Here is a 25,271-nt window from a genome sequence, read left to right as displayed (position 1 = left end):
AGGAATCTAGAGAGGGAGTTTGGCTATAGTGGCTTTGCCAGGCTACGGTGGGTTTTGCTCAGTTCGAACTTCCTGGTGGCTTTGTTTACACCGTGAGGGGAAAACTGCCTACTCAAGCCTCAGTAATGGCAGACACCCCTCCCCCCACCAAGCTTGAGCATCCCAGGTCAACTTCAGACTGCTGTGCTGGCAGCAAGAATTTCAAGCCAGTGGATCTTAGCTTGCTGGGCTCCATGGCTGTGGGATCTGCTGAGCAAGACCACTTGTCTCCCTAGCTTCAGCTCCCTTTCCAGGGGAGTGAATGGTTCTGTCTTGCTGGCATTCCAGGCACTATTGGGGTATGAAAAAAAAATCCTGCAACTAGCTCAGTGTCTGCCCAAATGGCTGCCCAGTTTTATGCTTGAAACCCAGGGCCATGGTGGTGTATGCACCTGAGGGAATCTCCTGGTCTGCAGGTTGTGAAGACCATGGGAAAACCATAGTATCTGGGCAAATAGCACCATCCTTCATGGCACAGTCCCTCATGGCTTCCCTTGGCTAGGGGAGGGAGTTCCCTGGCCCCTTGCGTGTCGCTGGTGAGCTGATGCCCCACCCTGCTTCTGTTGGCCATCTGTCTAACCAGTCCCAATGAGATGAACCGGATACCTCAGTTGGAAATGCAGAAAACATCCGCCTTCTGTGTTGGTCTTGCTAGGAGCTGCAGACCAGAGCTGTTTCTATTTGGCCATCCTACCAGCCCTCCTTCATGTTGGGTCTTTAACTGCCATTGTACTTGTCAGTTAGCACACAGTTTAGCAGAAATGCTGCTTTACTGACTTGATAAAATTTGGTCAAGAGTCTTATTATTTGTCTTTTTGCTGTGGATTTTTAAGAAAGTCGTTATCTTCATGGTCTGATTTCTTTTTGAGACAGAGAGTCCCACTCTGTCCCCAAGGCTGGAGTACAGTGGCCTAATCATGGCTCACTGCAGTCTCTAACTCTTGGGCTCAAATAATCCTCCTACCTCAGCCTCCCAAGTATCAAGGCATATGTCACTACACCTGGCTATGTCACCATGCCCAGCTAATTTTTTGATTTTTACTTTTTGTAGAGATTAGATTCCACCGTGTTGCCTACACTGGTCTTGAACTCTTGAGCTCAAGCTATCCTCCCACTAGGATTATAGGCATGAGCCACCCTGCCTGGCCCATGATCTGATTTTCAACAAGATAAAAGCTACTTCTAAGACGATACTTTCACTCTCTCACTCTCTCTTGTTCTCTCCCTTTCTACTTCATCTAAGAACCATAGTGGCAGAGATATAACTGTTAGGCAGTAATTTTACTAAATTATATAATTCTCCATTTCACACTCTTCAAGTTTGGTGATAATTATTCCACTATATTACTAATATTTCCACATAAATTTTTTTCCAGATACTTCAGATTATGACAAGGGTTGAAAGAGCCTCACCATATTGGCTGCTTAAGAACAAAAGAAGGTATTGATAAGGAGGTAATGAAGAGAGAAATACAGTCTAAAATATAATCTGTAGATTGTTTGCTCAACTATAACAGAAAGAAATTGAGGCAGAGAGGTTATGGACCATCCTTTCTCATCCCCACCTCCACTCTGCACCCTATGTAGACCAGGAGACTGAAGTGAAAGCTCTTGAGTTTGACTTCTGTCTCCCAACATATCCACCCTGGCTTATAAACACCACCTCATGAGCTAACTTTCATCATTGGAAAGGTGAAATGAGGCAATCCCTCTAAGATTCATCACTGAATCAAAAGTTAAGTAAGAACCCCCCCACTCTGCCTCATTTTGAGATTTTTGGCAAATAAGACTGATTTTATTTCTTTATATTGTTATTGTACGTAAAGTAAAACAAGACAATATTTGGGCATCACATGAGGCAGAAAACACAGATGAGGCAATGATTGATCTAGACAATTTGTAAAGACATCGCTATTATTTCAGATCAAACAGATGAGCAAGAACACATACCCATGGAGAGGTTAATTGATAGGATCAGTGAAAAGCTCTATGGGCATTGAGACACAATGAGATACTGAGATCATTACAAAGGCATCGCTGTGAACTCTTCTTTGGAAAACATCCATCCCATTTATTAAAAGAGTTGAATTCATCTCCCTTTTTATGTGTTACAACAGAGAAAGATGACCTTGCAGATTGTCTAGAAGTATTATATCTGACAGCACACATGGGAGAGTCTTTATGGTTGGAAAAGCCACTGCAGATCTTTGTGTCTTAACATTTCTAACTCAAAATAACAAAACAGGGAGAATGATTTAGGTTACTTGGGATGAAAAGACTCTCCAGTTGTGCAAGTATGAATATATAATTATAAAATTATATATGTGTATAGAAAGTATTATTTGTAATTGTGTTCATATTTATTTATTTTGATACCTACTGCTAACTTATCTAGGATTAAAGATGGGAAACTAACTGAACTGTACAATTTCTTCTGAATACATGATACCTGTTGGTCATTTTTAGATTAGAGACACAATGTTGGTAAGCGAAGAAGGCTTCCTGAAATCCAAACAGGACTGCTTCCTTTTAGAACAAGGCTAGTGCAGAATCACCTCCTTTTTATCAGCAGGCCAAGTCCTGCTTCCAGGTAGGTTTTCTTTATCCCGACTGATGATTACAGAATGTTTGTACTAACATTTAAATATTAGGAGTATTCACGTAACAACTTGGATATTTATCTCCTCTTGGAAATCAGAGGATCTGACCACAGAGAGGTCTTAAATCCCCAGAGGGTCACCACTGGCTCAAAGCAAACAGTGGTTCCCTTTCATTTCAGTTTGCAGTAGGTACCAACCTGCCCACTATTCATTCACTCAACTGCCTGCTCCTGTAGGAATCCAAGTTTGTTACCTTTTGTCTAGGGATTGGATTTCAGCTTTACAAGTTCAAAAACTTTATTTAAATTCATATAAGGTTTGGTCCAGCATAAAACATCTGTTTCGCAGTATCCAAAGATTCCACCTGACAAACAAAATGCCCATTTGTTAACTTATCATTAGAAATATTGACCAGGCCAAACACCGTGGCTCACGTCTGTAATTCCAATACTTTGAGGCAGGATCCGCCTCACTTGAAGATCTGGATCACATGAGGTCAGGAGTTCGAGACCAACCTGGCCAACATGGTGAAACCCATCTCTACTGAAAATAAAAAATTAGCCAGGCGTGGTGGCACACATCTATAATCCCAGCTACTCAAGAGGCTGCAGCAGAAGAATCGCTTGAACCCGGGAGGCAGTGGTTGCAGTGAACTGAGATCACGCCACTGCACTCCAGCCTAGGCGAGAGAGTGAGACTCATCAAAAAAAAAAAAAAGAGAAAAAGGACTTATTGACCAAACCATTGTTATCAAAAGTTCCATACATTCTCTCTCAAGTATATGACTCCCTAAGAAAATCAAGCTGATGGCCGGGCGCAGTGCTCACGCCTGTAATCCCGGCACTTTGGGAGGCTGAGGCTGGCGGATCACGAGGTCAGGAGATAGAGACCATCCTGGCTAACACGGTGAAACCCCGTCTCTACTAAAAATACAAAAATTAGCTGGGCATGGTGGCAGCAGCCTGTAGTCCCAGCTACTCCGGAGGCTGAGCCGAGAGAATGGCGTGAACCTGGGAGGTGGAGCTTGCAGTGAGCTGAGATCCTGCCACTGCACTCCAGCTTGGCCTGGGTGACAGAGCGAGACTCTGTCTCAAAAAAAAAAAAGAAAATAAAGCTGACAATGTTTGGTGAGTTGAAAAATGAGGCAAGTGGGTAGTTAGAGAATCTTAAAGACAAACTCACATTGTGATGTATCAAACCCTTCTGGGCCGGCACGATAGCTTACGCCTGTAATCCCAGCACTTTGGGAGGCTGAGGCAGGTGGATCACCTGAGGTTAGGAGTTGGAGACCATCCTGGCCAACATAGTGAAAACTCGTCTCTACTAAAAATACAAAAAATTTTCTGGGTGTTGTGGCGGTCACCTGTAATCCCAGCTACTCGGGTGGCTGAGGCAAGAGAATCGCTTGAACCTGGGAGGTGGAGGTTGCAGTGAGCCGAGATCACACCATTGCACTCCAGCCTGGGCATGAAGAGTGAAACTGTCTGAAAAAAAAAAAAAAATCCTTCTAAGACCTCCAACCATGGGCATCTGCCTCCTTGGGCAAATTGCTCAGGGAGTGGATTTCAAGATGTTTTAGTAGTACCAAGTGCATGGAGGTGGCTTAGGTGAGTCACTGTCCCTCTGCTCCCCAAGCCCCACCTCCCACATACTTGAACACTTCAACCAGAGCGCCTCACTTTTTACATGGGCCACCCCGTTTGAAAAGTGCATCTGTCTGTCCATAGAGGGGGACACTTAAACATAAAAGGAATTTTGAAGGCCACAAGCTTAGACACTCTTCTTGATGTTGGCAGAGACATCATCAATTGAGAACTGGCTTATGGTAAGAGAAGATGGCACTATCACAAGCCAGCTGTGTTTCCTGAGAATATTCCCTTGGGCTACTGATAGAGATTTCACTCCTACATAGAAATAATATCTTAGAATAGGTTGCTCTGCAGATAATTAGGCTCACACTTTCAACATTGCTCCTTGCAATCACTGTTTCAGAGAGTGGCTGTTTCCTAAACTCACTGCATCTTAAGAACTGTGTATGGGTTATAGGATATTCACATACAGAATATGCATAGTTAAATAGGATTCTTCTTTAAGGGAAGAGAAGCTGCTTCCCCAATTTGGTATGTATCTTGCATCTTAGATAAGACTTTATAGAATGAGGAAATTCGTGTCTACTTCTAACACCCTCAATGGAGAATATCCTGTTTTAAAATGTTAGTATGTTTATATGTATACATAAATAATATGTTGATATGTATAGTTTTTATACGTGTGTATGTGCATGTATACACCATTGAGAAAATTACTCCACTGAGAAAATCATTCAATTTAATTATGTGCTCTTATTCAAGCGCATTGTTTGCTGTTGACAGTGGTAATGGCAATAAATGCACTGATACATTTTGGCCTTTTTGAGGTTTTGAAGAGTAACATGGTAACCTTTAGAAGGGCAGCTGATACAACAACATTCCATTTCTGATTTTCCTCTGGAAGGTTTTTTAAAAGCTCACATTTCTTCTAATCCCCTTACGTGACATTTTCTCCCAAACTATGATTTTGGCTCTATTTCTGTGCAAATGAATTGAACTTTATGAAGGAGTCTTTGGAAAGAGAGGGATGTGTGCTGTCCAAAAGATGCCCATAGAGCTTTTTATAGCATTTAAAACTTACCCACAAAATTTTGACCACAGGATAATCGAACCACAGATACTGCTTCTGTATGTTTACCTATAAAACTACTATATATTAAATATCTGAAATATTTTAATACTTTGTATTCTATTTATTATCATAAGTTAATTCAACATTTGATGGAGAAGTTAATGGAATCCCAATAACTCTTGAAATTTTTAATTACTTATTATGGGTTCATGTTCAAAATTTTTTCTTCTAAAAAATTTCCATTATCATAAATATTTTCATCCACCTCAAACCCATAAAAAGAATAAACTATGCTATGCTTACAGAGTTATGCCAGAATCTTTGTTGTGGGATTCTTTTCTAATGAAAGTGGTTTTTTTTTTCTGCCCATTTTTAAGTGAGGGACACAAGTAAATGTTTGAAAACAAAGCGAGAGTTTTTAAACCAAACATGTTTGGTATCCAAAATAGGAATAACATACAGGTGACTGAAAAGAAGATATTTCCTAAAATTTCACCAAGGAATGTCAGGTATGAGCTACTTGTTGGAAGAGCCAAAGATTGAGTTGTTGAAATAATACCAGGAACAGCTCATGGAAGCTGCCTTCCAACAACTACATCTTATTTCACCAGTGGAATTTGGAAGCTGTCAGCAAAATGTAAAATGTATCCCCAACGGCCTTCTCTGGTTTCTTCCTGGCTGTTCATTTGGTTTATTTAACATCATTTGCTTTCTTTTTAAACCCCTGAGGGACAGAGATGGGGAAGAGTGTGTATTAAAAACCATTCTGTCTCCTTTTAGTTCCTCTGAGCCAGATGCGTATTTTCCTTGAGCGTATCATTGATATTTCTGCTAAAATTCCAAGGGATTCAGAGAAAATCCATCTATATTTTTAATAAACATGCTGAAAATTATTTGTTCAGTTGACAGAGTTTAAGTAAATGATCTGTATTACTGCTAGAAAATCATCTTATTTGCCCATTTTTTGTATTTGCACATATAGATTCTCCTGAAACTGTTTAGAATAAAGCAAGTCTTGTGAAGACCCTGTGTGAAGCTGGTGTTTAACTCATAGATTTAATAAATTAATGTCTAGAATAGTCAGAGAGACCCAACGCTTTGGCTGTTTGAAAAAAAGACTTGTTATAATTCTCAACTTAGCTATTCTATTATACTATCCAAGTCAGCACAGCATGTTACAGACTTGGGATAGTACTGTGTTATGAGGACGATAGAATTACCTGTGGGTTGAGATGAGTTCAGTTATTTGGTTGAACCATGTGAAATTGCAGTTATTTGCCTGCTTTTGCCCTGTATAGTGGGGATTTCATACGATTCAATTTAATGTATAAGGTAATACTTCAACTTAAATTCATGTGAATCAATTTCTAAATTGATCTATCAACTATACAGTAGCTCCTGAAAGGGGAAAAAGTGGGACAATATTGGGAATGCTGAATAAAATAAGGCCTACTTAGTAAGATACGTAGAAATCTCTGGTTTTTTTCTCTAAGAGTCCAACTAAGCTAGGTAAGCCTTAGCACTGATCACATCATCCAGAGAGTGGGCTAGGGCATTCTCTGGGCTCCCTGTGGCCAGGACATGTTGCTACGCTGAGAAGGACAGCATTGGGCCAGTGGCCACTGGATGGCAGTTGCTCAGGAGAGATGTTACAGGTAAAGACAGGATGTTGTCTCTGGATTTTAGGTTATATAACATCACTCAGTTCAAACTTACTCACATCAACAATGAATGGGTGATCCATTAGCCTGCTATCCTCTTATGCAAAGGTTAAGTCTTGAAGGACAAGTATGAGCACCTACATGAAAGGAGGGAAGTGGGGCTGTGATGATTCAGACAGAGGAATCAGCCAGAACAGAGACTGAGCTACTTGGGAGAGGTGTGTGACCTGTCTTCGTTACATAGGTTCTTACTACCAACGTCATTCCTCATTTTCTTTCCTTCTAATGACTCATCTTCCTTCTGCTAAGTAAAAGTAGACTGCTAACAATTTTATATGTATATGACTTAAAATTTTTTTGAAAAACAGATAATTAGAAACACTGAATTTGCCCTCAAGAGAATAGTTGACAATTGTCTTGAAGGTGACAATTTTACCGTAGTTAAGAGTGTGAAATTTGGAATCAGAAAGACCCAAATTTGATTCTTAACTCTACCACTTACAGAATGGGACCAAAAAAAGTAACTCAATTTCTTTAAACCTTGATTTTTTTTGTCTATAAAAAGACAATGAATTATTTATCTGGAACATTAATGCAATCAAACCCTTAGGCATTGCTGGTGGAAATGTAAAACGTAGCTCTTTGGAAAACAGTTTACTTGTATCTTAAGAAGTTAAACATAAACTTATCTTATCACCCAGTACTTATTTTCTAGTTAGTTACCCAAGAATAGTGAAAACATGTCTATTACTGGATAGTTGATAGAGCCATTCAGAAATGAATTCACATGAACTCAAATTGAAGTATCATCTTAATCTTCATAACAACATTAGTTATAATAAGCAAAATGTGGAAAAATCAAAAAGTTCATCAACTGGTAAATGGATAAACAAAATGTGATTTATTCATGCAATGGAATAACATTCAGTAATAAAAGGCAACAAAATACTTAGACATTCTATAACATGAATAAATGTCAAAAACATTATGCCAAATAAAGGAAACCAGATAGAAAAGGCTACATATTGGGGTGGAGCCAGGATGGCTGAATAGGAACAGCTCCGGTCTACAGCTCCCAGCGTGAGCAACACAGAAGACAGGTGATTTCTGCATTTCCATCTGAGGTACCAGGTTCATCTCACTAGGGAGTGCCAGACAGTGGGCGCAGGTCAGTGGGTGCACGCACCATGCGCGAGCCAAAGCAGGGCGAGGCATTGCCTCACTCGGGAAGCACAAGGGGTCAGGGAGTTCCCTTTCTGAGTCAAAGAAAGGGGTGACAGACGGCACCTGGAAAATCGGGTCACTCCCACCCGAATACTGCACTTTTCGGACGGGCTTAAAAAACGGCGCACCAGGAGATTATATCCCGCACGTGGCTTGGAGGGTCCTATGCCCACAGAGTCTCACTGATTGCTAGCACAGCAGTCTGAGATCGAACTGCAAGGCAGCAGCGAGGCTGGAGGAGGGGCGCCCGCCATTGCCCAGGCTTGCTTAGGTAAACAAAGCAGCTGGGAAGCTGGAACTGGGTGGAGCCCACCACAGCTCAAGGAGGCCTGCCTGCCTCTGTAGGCTCCACCTCTAGGGGCAGGGCACAGACAAACAAAAAGACAGCAGTAACCTCTGCAGACTTAAATGTCCCTGTCTGACAGCTTTGAAGAGAGCAGTGGTTCTCCCAGCGTGCAGCTGGAGATCTGAGAATGGGCAGACTGCCGCCTCAAGTGGGTCTCTGACCCCTGACCCCCGAGCAGCCTAACTGGGAGGCACCCCCCAGTAGGGGCAGACTGACACCTCACACGGCCGGGTACTCCTCTGAGACAAAACTTCCAGAGGAACGATCAGACAGCAGCATTCGCGGTTCACGAAAATCTGCTGGTCTGCAGCCGCCGCTGCTGGTACCCAGGCAAACAGGGTCTGGAGTGGACCTCTAGCAAACTCCAACAGACCTGCAGCTGAGGGTCCTGTCTGTTAGAAGGAAAACTAACAAACAGAAAGGACATCCACACCAAAAACCCATCTGTACATCACCATCATCAAAGACCAAAAGTAGATAAAACCACAAAGATGGGGAAAAAAGAGAGCAGAAAAACTGGAAACTCTAAAAAGCAGAGTGCCTCTTCTGCTCCAAAGGAACGCAGCTCCTCACCAGCAATGGAACAAAGCTGGGCGGAGAATGACTTTGACGAATTGAGAGAAGAAGGCTTCAGATGATCAAACTACTCCGAGCTACAGGAGGAAATTCAAACCAAAGGCAAAGAAGTTGAAAACTTTGAAAAAAATTTAGGCGAATGTATAACTAGAATAACCAATACAGAGAAGTGCTTAAAGGAGCTGATGGAGCTGACAGCCAAGACTCGAGAACTACGTGAAGAATGCAGAAGCCTCAGGAGCCAATGCGATCAACTAGAAGAAAGGGTATCAGTGATGGAAGATGAAATGAATGAAATGAAGTGAGAAGGGAAGTTTAGAGAAAAAAGAATAAAAAGAAACGAACAAAGCCTCCAAGAAATATGGGACTATGTGAAAAGACCAAATCTACGTCTGATTGGCGTACCTGAAAGTGACGGGGAGAATGGAAGCAAGTTGGAAAACACTCTGCAGGATATTATCCAGGAGAACTTCCCCAATCTAGCAAGGCAGGCCAACATTCAGATTCAGGAAATACAGAGAACCCCACAAAGATACTCCTCGAGAAGAGGAACTCCAAGACACATAATTGTCAGACTCACCAAAGTTGAAATGAAGGAAAAAATGTTAAGGGCAGCCAGAGAGAAAGGTCAGGTTAGCCACAAAGGGAAGCCCATCAGACTAACAGCGGATCTCTCGGCAGAAACTCTACAAGCCAGAAGAGAGTGGGGGCCAATATTCAACATTCTTAAAGAAAAGAATTTTCAACCCAGAATTTCATATCCAGCCAAACTAAGCTTCATAAGTGAAAGAGAAATAAAATACTTTACAGACAAGCAAATGCTGAGAGATTTTGTCACCACCAGGCCTGCCCTAAAAGAGCTCCTGAAGGAAGCACTAAACATGGAAAGGAACGACCAGTACCAGCCACTGCAAAATCATGCCAAATTGTAAAGACCATCGAGACTAGGAAGAAACTGCATCAACTAATGCGCAAAATAACCAGCTAACATCATAATGACAGGATCAAATTCACACATAACAATATTAACTTTAAATGTAAATGGACTAAATGCTGGAATTAAAGGACACAGACTGGCAAATTGGATAAAGAGTCAAGACCCATCAGTGTGCTGTTATCAGGAAACCCATCTCACATGCAGAGACACACATAGGCTCAAAATAAAAGGATGGAGGAAGATCTACCAAGCAAATGGAAAACAAAAAAAGGCAGGGGTTGCAGTCCTAGTCTCTGATAAAACAGACTTTAAACCAACAAAGATCAAAAGAGACAAAGAAGGCCATTGCATAATGGTAAAGGGATCAATTCAACAAGAAGAGCTAACTATCCTAAATATATATGCACCCAATACAGGAGCACTCAGATTCATAAAGCAAGTCCTGAGTGATCTACAAAGACACTTAGACTCCCACACAATAATAATGGGAGACTTTAACACCCCACTGTCAACATTAGACGGATCAATGAGACAGAAAGTCAACAAGGATACCCAGGAATTGAACTCAGCTCTGCATCAAGTGGACCTAATAGACATCTACAGAACTCTCCACCCCAAATCAACAGAATATACATTTTTTTCAGCACCACACCACGCCTATTCCAAAACTGACCACATACTTGGAAGTAAAGCTCTCCTCAGCAAATGTAAAAGATCAGAAATTATAACAAATTGTCTCTCAGACCACAGTGCAATCAAACTAGAACTCAGGATTAAGAAACTTACTCAAAACCACTCAACTACATGGAAACTGAACAACCTGCTCCTGAATGACTACTGGGTACATAATGAAATGAAGGCAGAAATAAAGATGTTCTTTGAAACCAACGAGAACAAACACACAACATACCAGAATCTCTGGTACACATTCAAAGCAGTGTGTAGAGGGAAATTTATAGCACTAAATGCCCACAAGAGAAAGCAGGAAAGATCCAAAATTGACACCCTAACATCACAATTAAAAGAACTAGAAAAGCGAGAGCAAACACATTCAAAAGCTAGTGGAAGGCAAGAGATACCTAAAATCAGAGCAGAACTGAAGGAAATAGAGACACAAAAAACCCTTCAAAAAATTAATGAATCCAGGAGCTGGTTTTTTGAAAAGATCAACAAAATTGATAGACTCCTAGCAAGACTAATAAAGAAGAAAAGAGAGAAGAATCAAATAGACGCAATAAAAAATGATAAAGGGGATATCACCACCGATCCCACAGAAATACAATCTACCATCAGAGAATACTACAAACACCTCTATGCAAATAAACTACAAAATCTGGAAGAAATGGATAAATTCCTCGACACATATGCCCTCCCAAGACTAAACCAGGAAGAAGTTGAATCTCTGAATAGACCAATAACAGGCTCTGAAATTGTGGCAATAATCAATAGCTTACCAACCAAAAAAGAGTCCAGGACCAGATGGATTCACAGCCGAATTCTACTAGAGGTACAAGGAGGAACTGGTACCATTCCTTCTGAAACTATTCCAATCAATAGAAAAAGAGGGAATCCTCCCTAACTCATTTTATGAGGCCAGCATCATCCTGATACCAAAGCCGGGCAGAGACACAACCAAAAAAGAGAATTTTAGACCAATATTCTTGGTGAACATTGATGCAAAAATCCTCAATAAAATACTGGCAAACTGAATCCAGCAGCACATCAAAAAGCTTATCCACCATGATCAAGTGGGCTTCATCCCTGGGATGCAAGGCTGGTACAATACATGAAAATCAATAAATGTAATCCAGCATATAAACAGAACCAAAGACAAAAACCACATGATTATCTCAATAGATGCAGAAAAGGCCTTTGACAAAATTCAACAGCCCTTCATGCTGAAAACTCTCAATAAATTAAGTATTGATGGGACATATCTCAAAATAATAAGAGCTATCTATGACAAACCCACAGCCAATATCATACTGAATGGGCAAAAACTGGAAGCATTCCCTTTGAAAACTGGCACAAGACAGGGATGCCCTCTCTCACCACTCCTATTCAACATAGTGTTGGAAGTTCTGGCCAGGGCAATTAGGCAGGAGAAGGAAATAAAGGGTATTCAATTAGGAAAAGAGCAAGTCAAATTGTCCCTGTTTGCAGACAACATGACTGTATATCTAGAAAACCCCATTGTCTCAGCCCAAAATCTCCTTAAGCTGATAAGCAACTTCAGCAAAGTCTCAGGATACAAAATCAATGTACAAAAATCACAAGCATTCTTATACACCAACAACAGACAAACAGAGAGCCAAATCATGAGTGAACTCCCATTCACAATTGCTTCAAAGAGAATAAAATACCTAGGAATCCAGCTTACAAGGGACGTGAAGGACCTCTTCAAGGAGAACTACAAACCACTGCTCAAGGAAATAAAAGAGGATATAAACAAATGGAAGAACATTCCATGCTCATGGGTAGGAAGAATCAATATCGTGAAAATGGCCATACTGCCCAAGGTAATTTATAGATTCAATGCCATCCCCATCAAGCTACCAATGACTTTCTTCACAGAATTGGGAAAAACTATTTTAAAGTTCATATGGAACCAAAAAAGAGCCCGCATCGCCAAGTCAATCCTAATCCAAAAGAACAAAGCTGGAGGCATCACGCTACCTGACCTCAAACTATACTACAAGGCTACAGTAACCAAAACAGCATGGTACTGGTACCAAAACAGAGATATAGATCAATGGAAGAGAACAGAGCCCTCAGAAATAACGCCGCATATCTACAACTATCTGATCTTTGACAAACCTGAGAAAAACAAGCAATGGGGAAAGGATTCCCTATTTAATAAATGGTGCTGGGAAAACTGGTTAGCCATATGTAGAAAGCTGAAACTGGATCCCTTCCTTATTACACCTTATACAAAAATCAATTCAAGATGGATTAAAGACTTAAACGTTAGTCCTAAAACCATAAAAACCCTAGAAGAAAACCTAGGCATTACCATTCAGGACATAGGCATGGCAAGGACTTCATGTCTAAAACACCAAAAGCAATGGCAACAAAAGCCATAATTGACAAATGGGATGTAATTAAACTAAAGAGCTTCTGCACAGCAAAAGAAACTACCATCAGAGTGAACAGGCAACCTACACAATGGAAGAAAATTTTCACAACCTACTCATCTGACAAAGGGCTAATATCCAGCATCTACAATGAACTCAAACAAATTTACAAGAAAAAAACAAACAACCCCATCAAAAAGTGGGTGAGGGACATGAACAGACACTTCTCAAAAGAAGACATTTATGCTTCTTTTGAAGCATGAAAAAATGCTCACCATCACTGGCTATCAGAGAAATGCAAATCAAAACCACAATGAGATACCATCTCACACCAGTTAGAATGGCAATCATTAAAAAGTCAGGAAACAACAGGTGCTGGAGAGGATGTGGAGAAATAGGAACACTTTTACACTGTTGTTGGGACTGTAAACTAGTTCAGCCACTGTGGAAGTCAGTGTGGCGATTCCTCAGGGATCTAGAACTAGAAATACCATTTGACCCAGCCATCCCATTACTGGGTATATACCCAAAGGACTATAAATCATGCTGCTATAAAGACACATGCACACATATGTTTATTGCGGCACTATTCACAATAGCAAAGACTTGGATCCAACCCAAATGTCCAACAATGATAGACTGGATTAAGAAAATGTGGCACATATACACCATGGAATACTATGCATCCATAAAAAATGATGAGTTCATGTCCTTTGCAGGGACATGGATGAAATTGGAAATCATCATTCTCAGTAAACTATTGCAAGAACAAAAAACCAAACACCGCATATTCTCACTCATAGGTGGGAATTGAACAATGAGAACACATGGACACAGGAAGGGGAACATCACACTCCGGGGACTGTTGTGGGGTGGGGGGGGGCGGGGAGGGATAGTTTTAGGAGATATACCTAATGCTAAATGACGCGTTAATGGGTGCAGCACACCAGCATGGCACATGTATACATATGTAACTAACCTGCACATTGTGCACATGTACCCTAAAACTTAAAGTATTATAATAATAAAGTAAAATTAAAAAAAAGAAAAAAAAAGAAAAGGCTACATATTATATGATTACATATAAACGAAATGTTCAGGAAAGGCAAATCTATAGAGATATAAAGTACACTGGGGGCTGCTTGGGGTTGAAGACAGGAATGAATTCACTATAAAGAGGCAAGAGAGATCTTATCAGAGTTATAAAAATGTTCTAAAATTAGTTAATACTACTAGTTGCACACCTTGGTAAATTTACTAAAAGTTATCAATTGTGTAATTAAACAGGCAAATTTTACAGTATGTGTAATTTATATCTCAATGAACCTTTTTAAAACAAATCATAGCAATCAACCAAAATGATTAAGTCATATGAGTAAGTTTAATGCAAATATTCACTAAAATATTGATATTTGAAAATAGTTTTCAAATAAACCAGTAATAGCCAATTAGAATATTTAGTGGAAAAAGGGTCCCAATTGTGGGAGCAACAAATACTAAAAAATATTGCTTTACTGGAGATATAGCAGAACCTGAGAAGCCTACATTCTGTACTAGTATGCTTGGGTTTACAGCCCAGCTACCATTGTGGGAAGGTAAAATTAGCCTCTTCCTGTGTCAGTTTACTCACCTAGGGATGATAACAGTATCTGCACCATAAGGATGTTGTAAGGAATAAATAAGATAATATTTGCAAAATGCAAAGAGCAATGCCTGGCATATAGGAAATGCTATATAGTGTTATACAATGTTCATGCTCATGCATAAAATACAGAAACAAGAATATTCATTACCACATTCTTTGTACAAGTGAAAAATTAGAAATGTCTGTTAATTTAAGAAATGACTATATAAATAATGCCAATATTTTGAAGACTATGTAGTATTTTTAAAGAATGACATAGATCCATATGTTTTAGTGTGGAAAAAATCACAAGGATACACTGTTAATGGAAAATAGAAAGATACAGAACAATAAAAATAGAATGATTCTATTTAAGTTAAAAGCATGTTGCCTGTGCACGTAAGTGTATGTGTGAGTTATTAAAAGAATAGGTTCTGAAACGATATATACCTATCTGGAGTGTGGATGGTAAGTGTGTGAGAGAAAAGACTTTAACTTTTTATTTTGCATTTCTTCCTTGTTTAAATATTTAAACATAAGAATATATTGAAGAACTCACATAAGGATTAAAGTGGAAAGTTAAACAAATAGGCCTGCTATGCATCTCACAGAGTGGGCACTGCCATCCAATGAGCCTTTCTATGTAAAGAGTGCTGCACATCAACGCATAAGAGCAAAACAGCTACACACCGATGTGTTCAGTAAGTGATGGCTTTTTAAATCCTGAAAGAGATTACCCGTACACTCTCAGAAGCTGACTGAAAGTCTTTATGGAAAAGAGGAAATCTTGCCTCACAGGTCAACTTCAAAGCCATGATGGACATATGTAAAGGATATAAGAAAAGGCCCAGGTCTTAAGCCAAAGTATATTGTAAATCCTTTTATTTTCCTAGATTCAGTGAAACCATTCCTTTTATTATACTTTAAGTTTTAGGGTACATGTGCATAATGTGCAGGTTTGTTACATATGTATACATGTGCCATGTTGGTGTGCTGCACCCATTAACTATGAGATTTATTTCTTTAAAGCACACATACACACACACACACCTAAAGTGCAATGTTAAGATTTGATAAAATTGTGTTATGGGTCCATGGATTTTTATTATATTATTCTCTATACTTGTCTGCATGTTTGAAATATTTCATTGTAAAATATATATTTTTAAATTAAAAAAATTCCTTTTGAATTGTGTTGCAAAGATGGCCTTCATTCAGAAATTGGAAAGTGCAGTTAGTATTAGAAGAATATTGCCATCAACAACCTGCTTACTGTACAGTGTTGTCCAGATTAACATAGAATATTCTCACTCATATATTGGATGGTCTGGATGAGGAAAGCCCAAGAGATATTTGATGTCAACAAAGCTCAGCTTCCATTTTTTCTGGCTTAGAATCTAATTTGAAATGTCCTGAGTGGTAGAACTTCTTTCTATCCATTCTCCAGAGAGCATTTGTATTAATCAAATATTTCCTATTAACAAGAAACATTTCCTGACATCCAGTCTAAGTTTTTATCTTTCTTATGGCATTACATAATTTGGTTAATAAAATTATCCTATTAGCAGATCACAAATGACATTCATGTTGTTACCCATTTTCTTGTTGTTGCACCGTGATTATGTGGATCTAAAGCAACCAGGAAATGAAGTGAACGTCATTTTCTTTTATTTCCTTCATCTCTCCCATAGATATGAAGAGTCAGGCCACTAGAAAACAGAATATCATGTGATCGTGTTTGACTGCACAACTGGTCTCTATCAATATCTATGCCTGAAGAGGAAGAATGTTTGCCTAGTAAGGTAAAATATTTGGTTATCTACCTCTGTTTGCCTGACTTATCCCTGCTGGTATTAGTAACCACTATAGAGGAAGAACAAATAGACAATTACAAGAATGTGTGTCAAGATCTTGGAATTAATAGCAACAAAATTATTTCATATTGTTTACATGTAATACTAATCTAAAGCTTGCTAAGACTCAAGTAAAATGTTAGGGTCAGAAAAGACAACATAACTAGAAGCCCTCTTGTTATGTTGAATGGGAAAGAAAAAAAGTCCACTGGGTATGAATCACATAAGTTGTCTCTGTGGCAGGTGCCTGCAGCAATTACTTTCCAATGGGTGCTTAATAAAAACAGAAGATGGAAAACTCAATACGTAAGGTCAATACTGATCACAGTTCATTAGCACAACAAGTTGAGGACAAGCGAAGGATGAATGTGCCTTGTCCTCCAAGCAGCTGAAGTGCACTTCCCCAGGCTTCTGTCTTCTCTTCTGAGTCACTGAGTCTCTGTGCTCTTTGACACCCTATAACTGGAGGATTATGATTACTTAGTAGGCTTCTGTGCTTAACTTGATAAAACAATAAAAAGTCACACAGAGAAATCTTAAAAACTCGAGGTAGCTTGTAAAGCCACAATACCACTGTTATTTCATACCACCTTCCTCTCTATCTCACTTCTCCACATTGAAATATGCCCCTTTCCTTGAGATATGAATCACTAAAGTACAAAAACTAGTTTTAAAGTGTGCATAGTTGACCAGGCACAGTGGCTTACACTTATAATGCCAGCACTTTGGAAGGCTGAGGCAGGAGCATCACTTGAGGCCAGGAGTTTGAGAGCAGCCTGGGCAATACAGCCAGACCCTCTTTCTACCAATAATAATAATAATAATAAACAGCTGGGCATGGCGGTGCAAGTCTGTAATCTCAGCTACTCAGGGGGCTGAGGCAGAAGGATGAGTTGGGCCCAGAAGTTTGAGGCTGCAGTGAGCAATGATTGCACCACTGTACTTCATTCAGCCTGGGTGACAGAGCAAGAGCCTGTCTGTTAATAAATGAAAAATATAAAATAAAATAAAATATTGATAGTAGTATTTAGTGGGAAAATATTAATTTGAGTCTACTCATAATTTTGAATTTTGAGATCTGGATTCATTTAATAAAAATCATGTTGAGTACATTTTCCAAACTATTTGAATACATGTTCTCCTTATCTTATGAACTAATTTAACTTTACCATAGCTTCAGAGAAAATGCCTTGCCTCGTGGTGTGTGATAACCTTTGGGTGGGCAGAACTCCATCAGCAGCTATTCCTGAGACAGGAAATGGTGGCTCTGTGATCACAGTTTCATTGGAATATTTGGTGTAAAATGTTAAAGAAAATATGGCAACACATGGGAGGGTGACAACAGAGGGGCTACGGTGACATGTTGCAGGGGTCATGAGAGTCATAGGAGACACTTGGCATCCTAAGGACCAAATCTTAAAAGGAAAGCCCAGGACAATTGTGTATTTCCCTTTGTAAATGGTATTAAACGCATTTAAAAAGTATTACATCTAGAGAGCTAAGTTAATGTTCAAGTCCCTCTAATCTCCTATCTGCCCACTTCCCACCGCTGCCTTCTGGCACATTTCATAGAGAGGATAATTCCTTTTAAATTGATTTCTCTCTGGGCAGCATTTCCTTTCTTTGTAATAATGCATCCTGCACAACGAGCTCTTTAGACTTCAGAACATTATAATCTAAAGAAAAGGCAGAATCATCTCCACCAAATGTGGAAATCTGATTGTGTAGTGGGGAAGACTTAGCTCCCTCAAGTTGTGCTCTAGGGCCAAACCCTTTTCCATTTCTGCTGAGGATGTCTCTGGAGTGCTGAGAGGTGGAACTCCAATTAGGGGAAGACTGAGGGGCTGTTCCTATAGACGCTCCATGGGAGGGCCACTTAATGACAGGAAGCTCATTGGCCCTGAAGCCCCCAGGATCCTCCAGAGGGCTAGGGTGCCAACAGGGACATCCTTGGAGGAGGGGTCCTCACCCTGGGCTTGGAGAGTCCATCTCACCATCACTCTCAGATGATTGCCTGACAGCTGCAGGATGTCCCAGGGCCCGACTTCTTCCTTTCACAGCCTCACTCATCTCCCTGAGGTATGTCTTTCCTGAGGTTCTGGAACCAAGAATGTTTAGTAAATCATATAGGCCTGTCTGGGACCTTTTCATGGCAGATGTTTCTGAATTCTTTCTCTCTTGACAGATAACTCTCCCATCTTCCAGGAATTATTAATGAGTTTTCTAGTTCTCTGATCTCTTGGTGATACTTTCACCAGCAAGACATTTTGTTGTCTTGTCATTTTGCCTAACCCAATTTTTATTTTTTCTTGAAAGAAAATCAGTATAATATGCTAAGATCAACAGAACTTTGGGCTGGTCTTATAAGGAAATGGTGTCACCCTTTTAAAAGAAAACATCAAAGCAAGCAACTAACAATTGCAATAGAAGGCCAACACCGTTCCTTCTAAAAACAGGTCAGAATCATTGTCTCTCTGGCTTTGAAGAACTGTGCATTGCTAGGTCTCTGTTATTTTCTCCCATCCATTCTTTTCGGGATTTTCTGTCTGCTGCCATCCACTAACCTTTGCATCCCCTTTCTCCAGCCTACCCCTCATGTTGGGGTAACAGCCCGTTGTATCTGTAAAAATACAACACATGTCTCAACAAGATTTCTAGCTTAGTCACGGCAGCCACCAGAACACTCTACAAATGTAAAAGATGACCCCAACCTGATGTCTTTGGAATATCTAACTCAAAAATAAACTTTATTCTGGAGAAATAGGAAATGTATCCAGCAAAAACAACTTCAGCTCTTTCACCGGTGAAAATAAAAGGACTGGTGGCAAATCAAAGCACTACTTGGTACAGAGATTGCTGTTTGCTTGGTCAAAGGTTGCACTATCACCCTTTTCAAAGTTTAATTGCCTTCACAGCAATCTACCCGGTATTGGCTTTCCTGTTTGTCTTATTAGGGCAGCAAAGTACACCCTGTGTTCTCCTCACAGGGAATATCTTGTTTCATCACTAATTGTCAAGATTTGGGAAAAGGTCAACTAAGCTTATCTAAACGCCTACTAAAAATAAAAACCCTTTGAATGATTATCTTTTCTAAAAAGATAAATTATGGTGAACATTACTTATAAAATCTTAGTCTATTTAATAATCTTTCTCAAGACATTTGCATTTCATTAATAATGTTAACATATTCCTGACATGTCATTAATGTTTTACAGATTAGAAAGTGTGTGTATATATGTGACCTTATTCATCTTCAAAACAGCATTTTGAGGTAAGAAATATTATTTTTTCTTTTTAAAATTATAGATGATAAAATTACATTTCAAATAATGTATGTAACTGGCTCACGAAAATATAGCAAACCAAAGTTTCCATTATTGCACATTGCTTCTCATCATTTCTTAGACTGAAGAATGGAAAGTTCATGGACCTGTAATTAGTGACAGACACAAGAGGGACAGATGAACTCCTGATATTATATCTAAAGCTTGACCCCTCCCTCTTCTTTCCAGAGTAGTTCAAAATTACACCCTATTCTACCCATTGTGGGCCAAGAAGCAGCACCTGATGACCCCATGTTACATGGCGAGCCCCAAAGGGACCATTCTCACCTTAAATAATTTCATGGCACGCAAGACCAAAGAACTCCATAATGGCACACACCAACTAGTAGCATGACAGAGGACACAAGGGAGATTCTGAACCCTGCTACCTCTCTGTTTTGTGGCTAAAAGTTCAACAGATACAGGATTTGAAGGCATCCCATGCTGGGATTGGAGAGGCTCACCTTTACATTGTTTTGGGACAGTATTATTCTTCTCCAATGAAGTTGTGTGTTAGATGCAAGTTATTCTGACTGACCTTGGGATTGTCAACCTTATCTTCTTCTTAGTTCAACCACAAAAAGACGAGGTTTGTGCACCCCTTGTCTCAGTTGTGAATAAATGTTGGCCTAAACCTGAGGATAAAAATAGAGCAATCTCTCATTAAAATTCAAGTTATATGAGGACAAAGTTGTTTTCTTTTCTGTTTTGTTCACTGCTGCTTCCTTATTGTCTACAAACATGCCTGGTATAGCATAGAGGCTGAATATGTAGTATTTGGATGGAATATAATATACGGATATGTGTGTATCTGTCTATATGTCTGCCTCTCTGTCTGTCTGTCTGTCTGTATCTCAACACTTTGTCAAATCTGACCCTCCCAATCTTAAGGAGCATGGTGTGGTAGAAAATGATCACGCTCCTAATACACATTCTCCCCATTCCTTCCTGGTGATAAAACTCTCAATTTTTAGCTGGGTGCATGGCCATTTAGAGGAAAGACTGCATTTCCCAATCTTCCTTGCAGCTAGACCTTGCCATGTGGTTAGGATCTGAGCAGTAGGTGGAGGGGAACGTCTCCTGTCCAAGTTCACTAGGTATCTTGCCTCTTTCCCTCTGCCTAAATGTGTGTGAGATGGCTGGAACACCAGAGGCCAGGAGGTAGAAGCCACATGTTCAAGATGATGGAGCAATTCCATGGCTGGAGCCTGAGGTCCTGACAATCATGATGCACAGCCCCATAAGCCACTGTTAAGCCACTGTTATTTTGGGTTTTCTGTCACATGCTTTTTTCCATAATACCTTTATAAAGCTTTCTAATAGTTGAATGAACACAACATTCTATTTTATTGCTGTATTCTTGGTTTTGTTTTCATTGAACACGAATTTTGTGGAGTGTTGCTTCTGCTTGTAATCAATGTTGACTGATCCTAGAAATCTAATCTCAACTCTCCTGCGTGGTAGAGGCTTAGATGGAAACTCCTGCACATCTTGTTTCTTGCTGCCCATCGTCAGTGGACAAGGCATGGCAGCTTGCAGGGAGAGGATCACTGAGGATGAACAGGATAAATCTTGACATCTCGGAACATTTCCTTTTTTTTTTTTTTTTCCAGACGGAGTTTTGCTCTTGTCACCCAGGCTGGAGTGCAGTGGCATGATCTTGGCTCACTGCAATCTCCACCTCCCCGGTTCAAGTGATACTCCTGCTTCAGCCTCCCAAGTAGCTGGTATTACAGGCACACGCCATCATGCCCAGCTAATTTTTGTATTTTTAGTAGAGACGGCATTTCACCATGTTGGCCAGGCTGGTCTCGAACACCTGACCTCAGGTGATCCACCCACCTCGGCCTGCCAAAGTGCTGAGATTACAGGTGTGAGCTACCATGCCTGGCCAGAACATTTTCAATCTGCTTTCTGCATCGTAGTTTTACTGTTCGGTTTGAAGCAAATTCTCTAAAACCAGTCCTATGCATTTTTCAAATGCATGGCAAACAGGCCAAAGATACAGACTAATTATTTTCCCATGAATCTACTGTACTTCCTGTGAACAAACAGATTCCCACCTGCACTTTAAGTACCACCTCTCCACTAGTGGTCCCAGATTCCTCTTTCTCAACTGTTTCTTAAACAATGCTTTCTTGGTCTACATTCTTACTGCCAATATTTTATTGAAATTCATTTCACTTCCTCTTATTTAAGAAAGAAATCACCATAAATAAGTTTTTCACTATCAGCACCTTCCCTGATATTTTCCCCCCAATTCAAATGGCGTTTATTACCATCACTATCACCTTCTTGAGAGTTACTGCTTTCTTTTTGCCTGTATGTTCAATTGTATCTCAGACATCTCACAGGTTTTTCAAGCTCAGCATTTTCATATTTGAAGCTCTCATAATCATCCTCCCCTCCACACCTGTTCCATTTCCTATCTTGATAATTTCACTCTGTCTCAGTAGCCTGAGTCAGAAACCTGGGAGATATCCTATCTCAAAATGCTGTTTTGAAAATGAATAAGGCCACATATATACACGCACTTTCTAATCCATGAAACATTAATAGAATGTCAGAAATATGTTAATATAATTGATGAAATGTGAATTTCTTGAGAAAGATTATCTAATATTAATTTTCCATATTATTCAATATGAATTCATTCTTTCAATATGGATGAATTGGTTCCATATTCAGTTGGTCACCAAGTCATCAATGCCAACACAGGCTTGGGTTTTCTTCTTTTGGCCATTATGTTATTTAATTTATCATCGCTTATTACCTGAGATTTATCAAGAGTCTTCACATTCTGCTTCCAATCAGCCCGCTTCAGTTCATCCCCTACCCTTCAGTCACAGAGTTCTGTCTACACTGGAATTGTGGGCATAAGACTCTTCTCTTAACTCCCAAACTGAGCGATTCTGAACTGAAGCCCTGGCCACTGCCTGCTCTTGGGCTTCGTCTGCCAGCCGTCCCTTTACATTCTATACTTCTGCCAGCAGCAGTCTGCAGTTGGGGGAATTGGGGGAATGGGCTTTGGGGTTAAACCTGCATCCTCCTCATATGCCCATTTTCCTTCAAGACAGCCTTTAAAACCCAGCAGAACTGCGAACTGTCAAGCACTTCCCTGACCCCCAACCTTGGCCAAGGATCAAGTCTTACCATGTAGAATCTACTAGATCACCTTGTGAGCAGCTCCATAGCTGAGATCACCTTTGCCTCTATCTTTGGCATCAAGCAAGGAACTTCACATCTAGTGGGTTGTTGGAAGTTAGTTGCTTAATGAGCTAACATAGGAACAGAAAACCTAGCTGCATGTTCTCAATTATCAGTGGGAGCTAAACACTGAGTACACGTGGATGCAAAGAAAGGAACAACAGACACCAACGCCTGCTTGAGGGTGGAGGGTGGGAGGAGGGTAAGGATTGAAAAACCACCTATCGAGTACTGTGCTTATTACCTGGGTGACAAAATAACCTGTACACCAAACCCCCATGACATGCAATTCACTCATATAACAAGCCTGCACATGTACCTCTAAGCCTGAAATAAAAGTTAAAAGGAAAGTTAGTTGCTTAAACGAGTAAGTAAAATTCCATTTCAATCATCCACGTCCCTCAAGGGAGAGCTATAGATTATCGGAATAGGTATGTTTCTCTCCATTCTCTACCTATCTTTCTTAATTCAGAAAAATTGTAAACGCAGGTAGATTAATTTATTTCTACACAGTACTGTCTTTTTGGAACATATAGTTACTTCAAGTTCTACCTCAATATTTTCTCTCCAAAACAAGAAGCAAAAGCAACATCTCAACCAGATTATTTTAAGCCTTTTAACATTTTAGTTTTAGAGTTTCTAGCTTTGTTTTCAGACAGTACACAGATGATTAAAAATCAGTAAGGATTCAACATTTGAGCATTATCTCCTATGGGACAATCAATGCATAGAATGGCCAAAACAATTTGTAATTTTTGATCAAGTCCTTATGATAGAAATAAAAACCAGAGCACAACTAATCCCATATTGGAAAAAAGGTCAAGGGAATGAGAAGATAATTCATATTAACTGAGTACCTACTGTGTGTCAGACACTATGCATGGAGGTTCACGGTGGTGAATTGAATCTTCACATATAATCTAGGAAGTAGTTATAATTACTATGGTTTGACTACTGAGTGCAGTGAGATGCAGAGAGGCACGCATCTATGGAAATGAGCTCACAGCCTTTCCAGTAGTCCAGACCACAAGTGCTGTTACTATAACCTGTGGGAATCCCTGACATTAAAGCCACAGTATAAGCTTTAGTTCAAAAATGTTCATGAACATATTTTTTTCTTTAATTTCAGTAGCTAATTCACTTGTTTGCATTTAGTTTCATAGATGTTTTTTTCTTCAACTTTTATTTTAAGTTCAGGGGTACATGTCCAGGATGTTCAGGTTTGTTGCATAGGTGAACGTGTGCCATGGTGATTTGCTGCACAAATCAACCCATCACCTAGGTGTAAATCCATCATCCATTAGCTATTCTTCCTGATGCTCTCCCTCCCTTCACCTGCCCCTGACAGGCCCCAGTGTGTGTTGTTCCCTACCATGTGTCCATGTGTTCTCATCTTTCAGCTCTCACTTGCAAGTGAGAACATGCAGTGTTTGGTCTTCTGTTCCTGTGTTAGTTTGCTGAGGATAACAAAGGACATGGATGCTTAGCAAACTAGGATAACTGTTCTATCCATTTGCAAGGATTCATATGCATATCCATTTGCAAAGTTCATATCCTTTGCAAGGATATGGTGTCATTCTTTTCTATGTCTGCATAGTATTCCATGGTGCGTATGTTACCACCTTTTCTTTATCCAGTCTATCACTGATGGGCATTTGGGTTGATTCCATGTCTTTGCTATTGTGAATAGTGCTGCAATGAACACACGCATGCTTGTGTCTTTATAATAAAATGATTTATATTCCTTTGGGTATATACCCAGTACTGGGATTGCTGGGTCAAATGGTATTTCTGCTTCTAGATCTTTGAGGAATCGCCACACTGTCTTCCACAATGATTGAACTAATTTACATTCCCACCAACACTGTAAAAGTGTTCCTTTTTTCTCCACAACCTCGCCAGCATCTGTTGTTTCTTGACTTTGCAATAGTCATTCTGACTGGAGTGAGGTGATATCTCATTATGGTTTTGCTTTGCATTTCTCTAATGATCAGTGATGTTGAGGTTTTTTTCATATGTTTGTTGGCTGCAAGAGTGTCTTCTTTTGAGAAGTGTCTGCTCATGTCCTTTGCCTACCTTTTAATGGGGTTGTTTGTTTTTTCTTGTAAATTTGTCTAAGTTCTTTGTAGACTCTGGATATTAGACC

General features: G+C 39.9%; 1 long non-coding RNA gene across 1 annotated transcript in view; it reads left to right on the top strand.

Moving 5' to 3' along the window:
• LOC134757627 (uncharacterized) overlaps positions 1-25,271 on the top strand; it is a 316,386-nt gene that overhangs the window by 287,953 nt on the left and 3,162 nt on the right. The window contains exons 5-6 of the long non-coding RNA XR_010131842.1: positions 16,434-16,544; positions 19,811-19,866. This is a non-coding gene — a long non-coding RNA (uncharacterized lncRNA). The remainder of the gene's footprint in view (positions 1-16,433; positions 16,545-19,810; positions 19,867-25,271) is intronic.

Source organism: Gorilla gorilla, chromosome 19, assembly GCF_029281585.2.
Source record: "Gorilla gorilla gorilla isolate KB3781 chromosome 19, NHGRI_mGorGor1-v2.1_pri, whole genome shotgun sequence".
Taxonomy (NCBI): Eukaryota; Metazoa; Chordata; class Mammalia; order Primates; family Hominidae; genus Gorilla; species Gorilla gorilla.
Note: the sequence above shows the minus strand (reverse complement) of the source record. Positions and strands in the feature narration are given on the sequence as shown.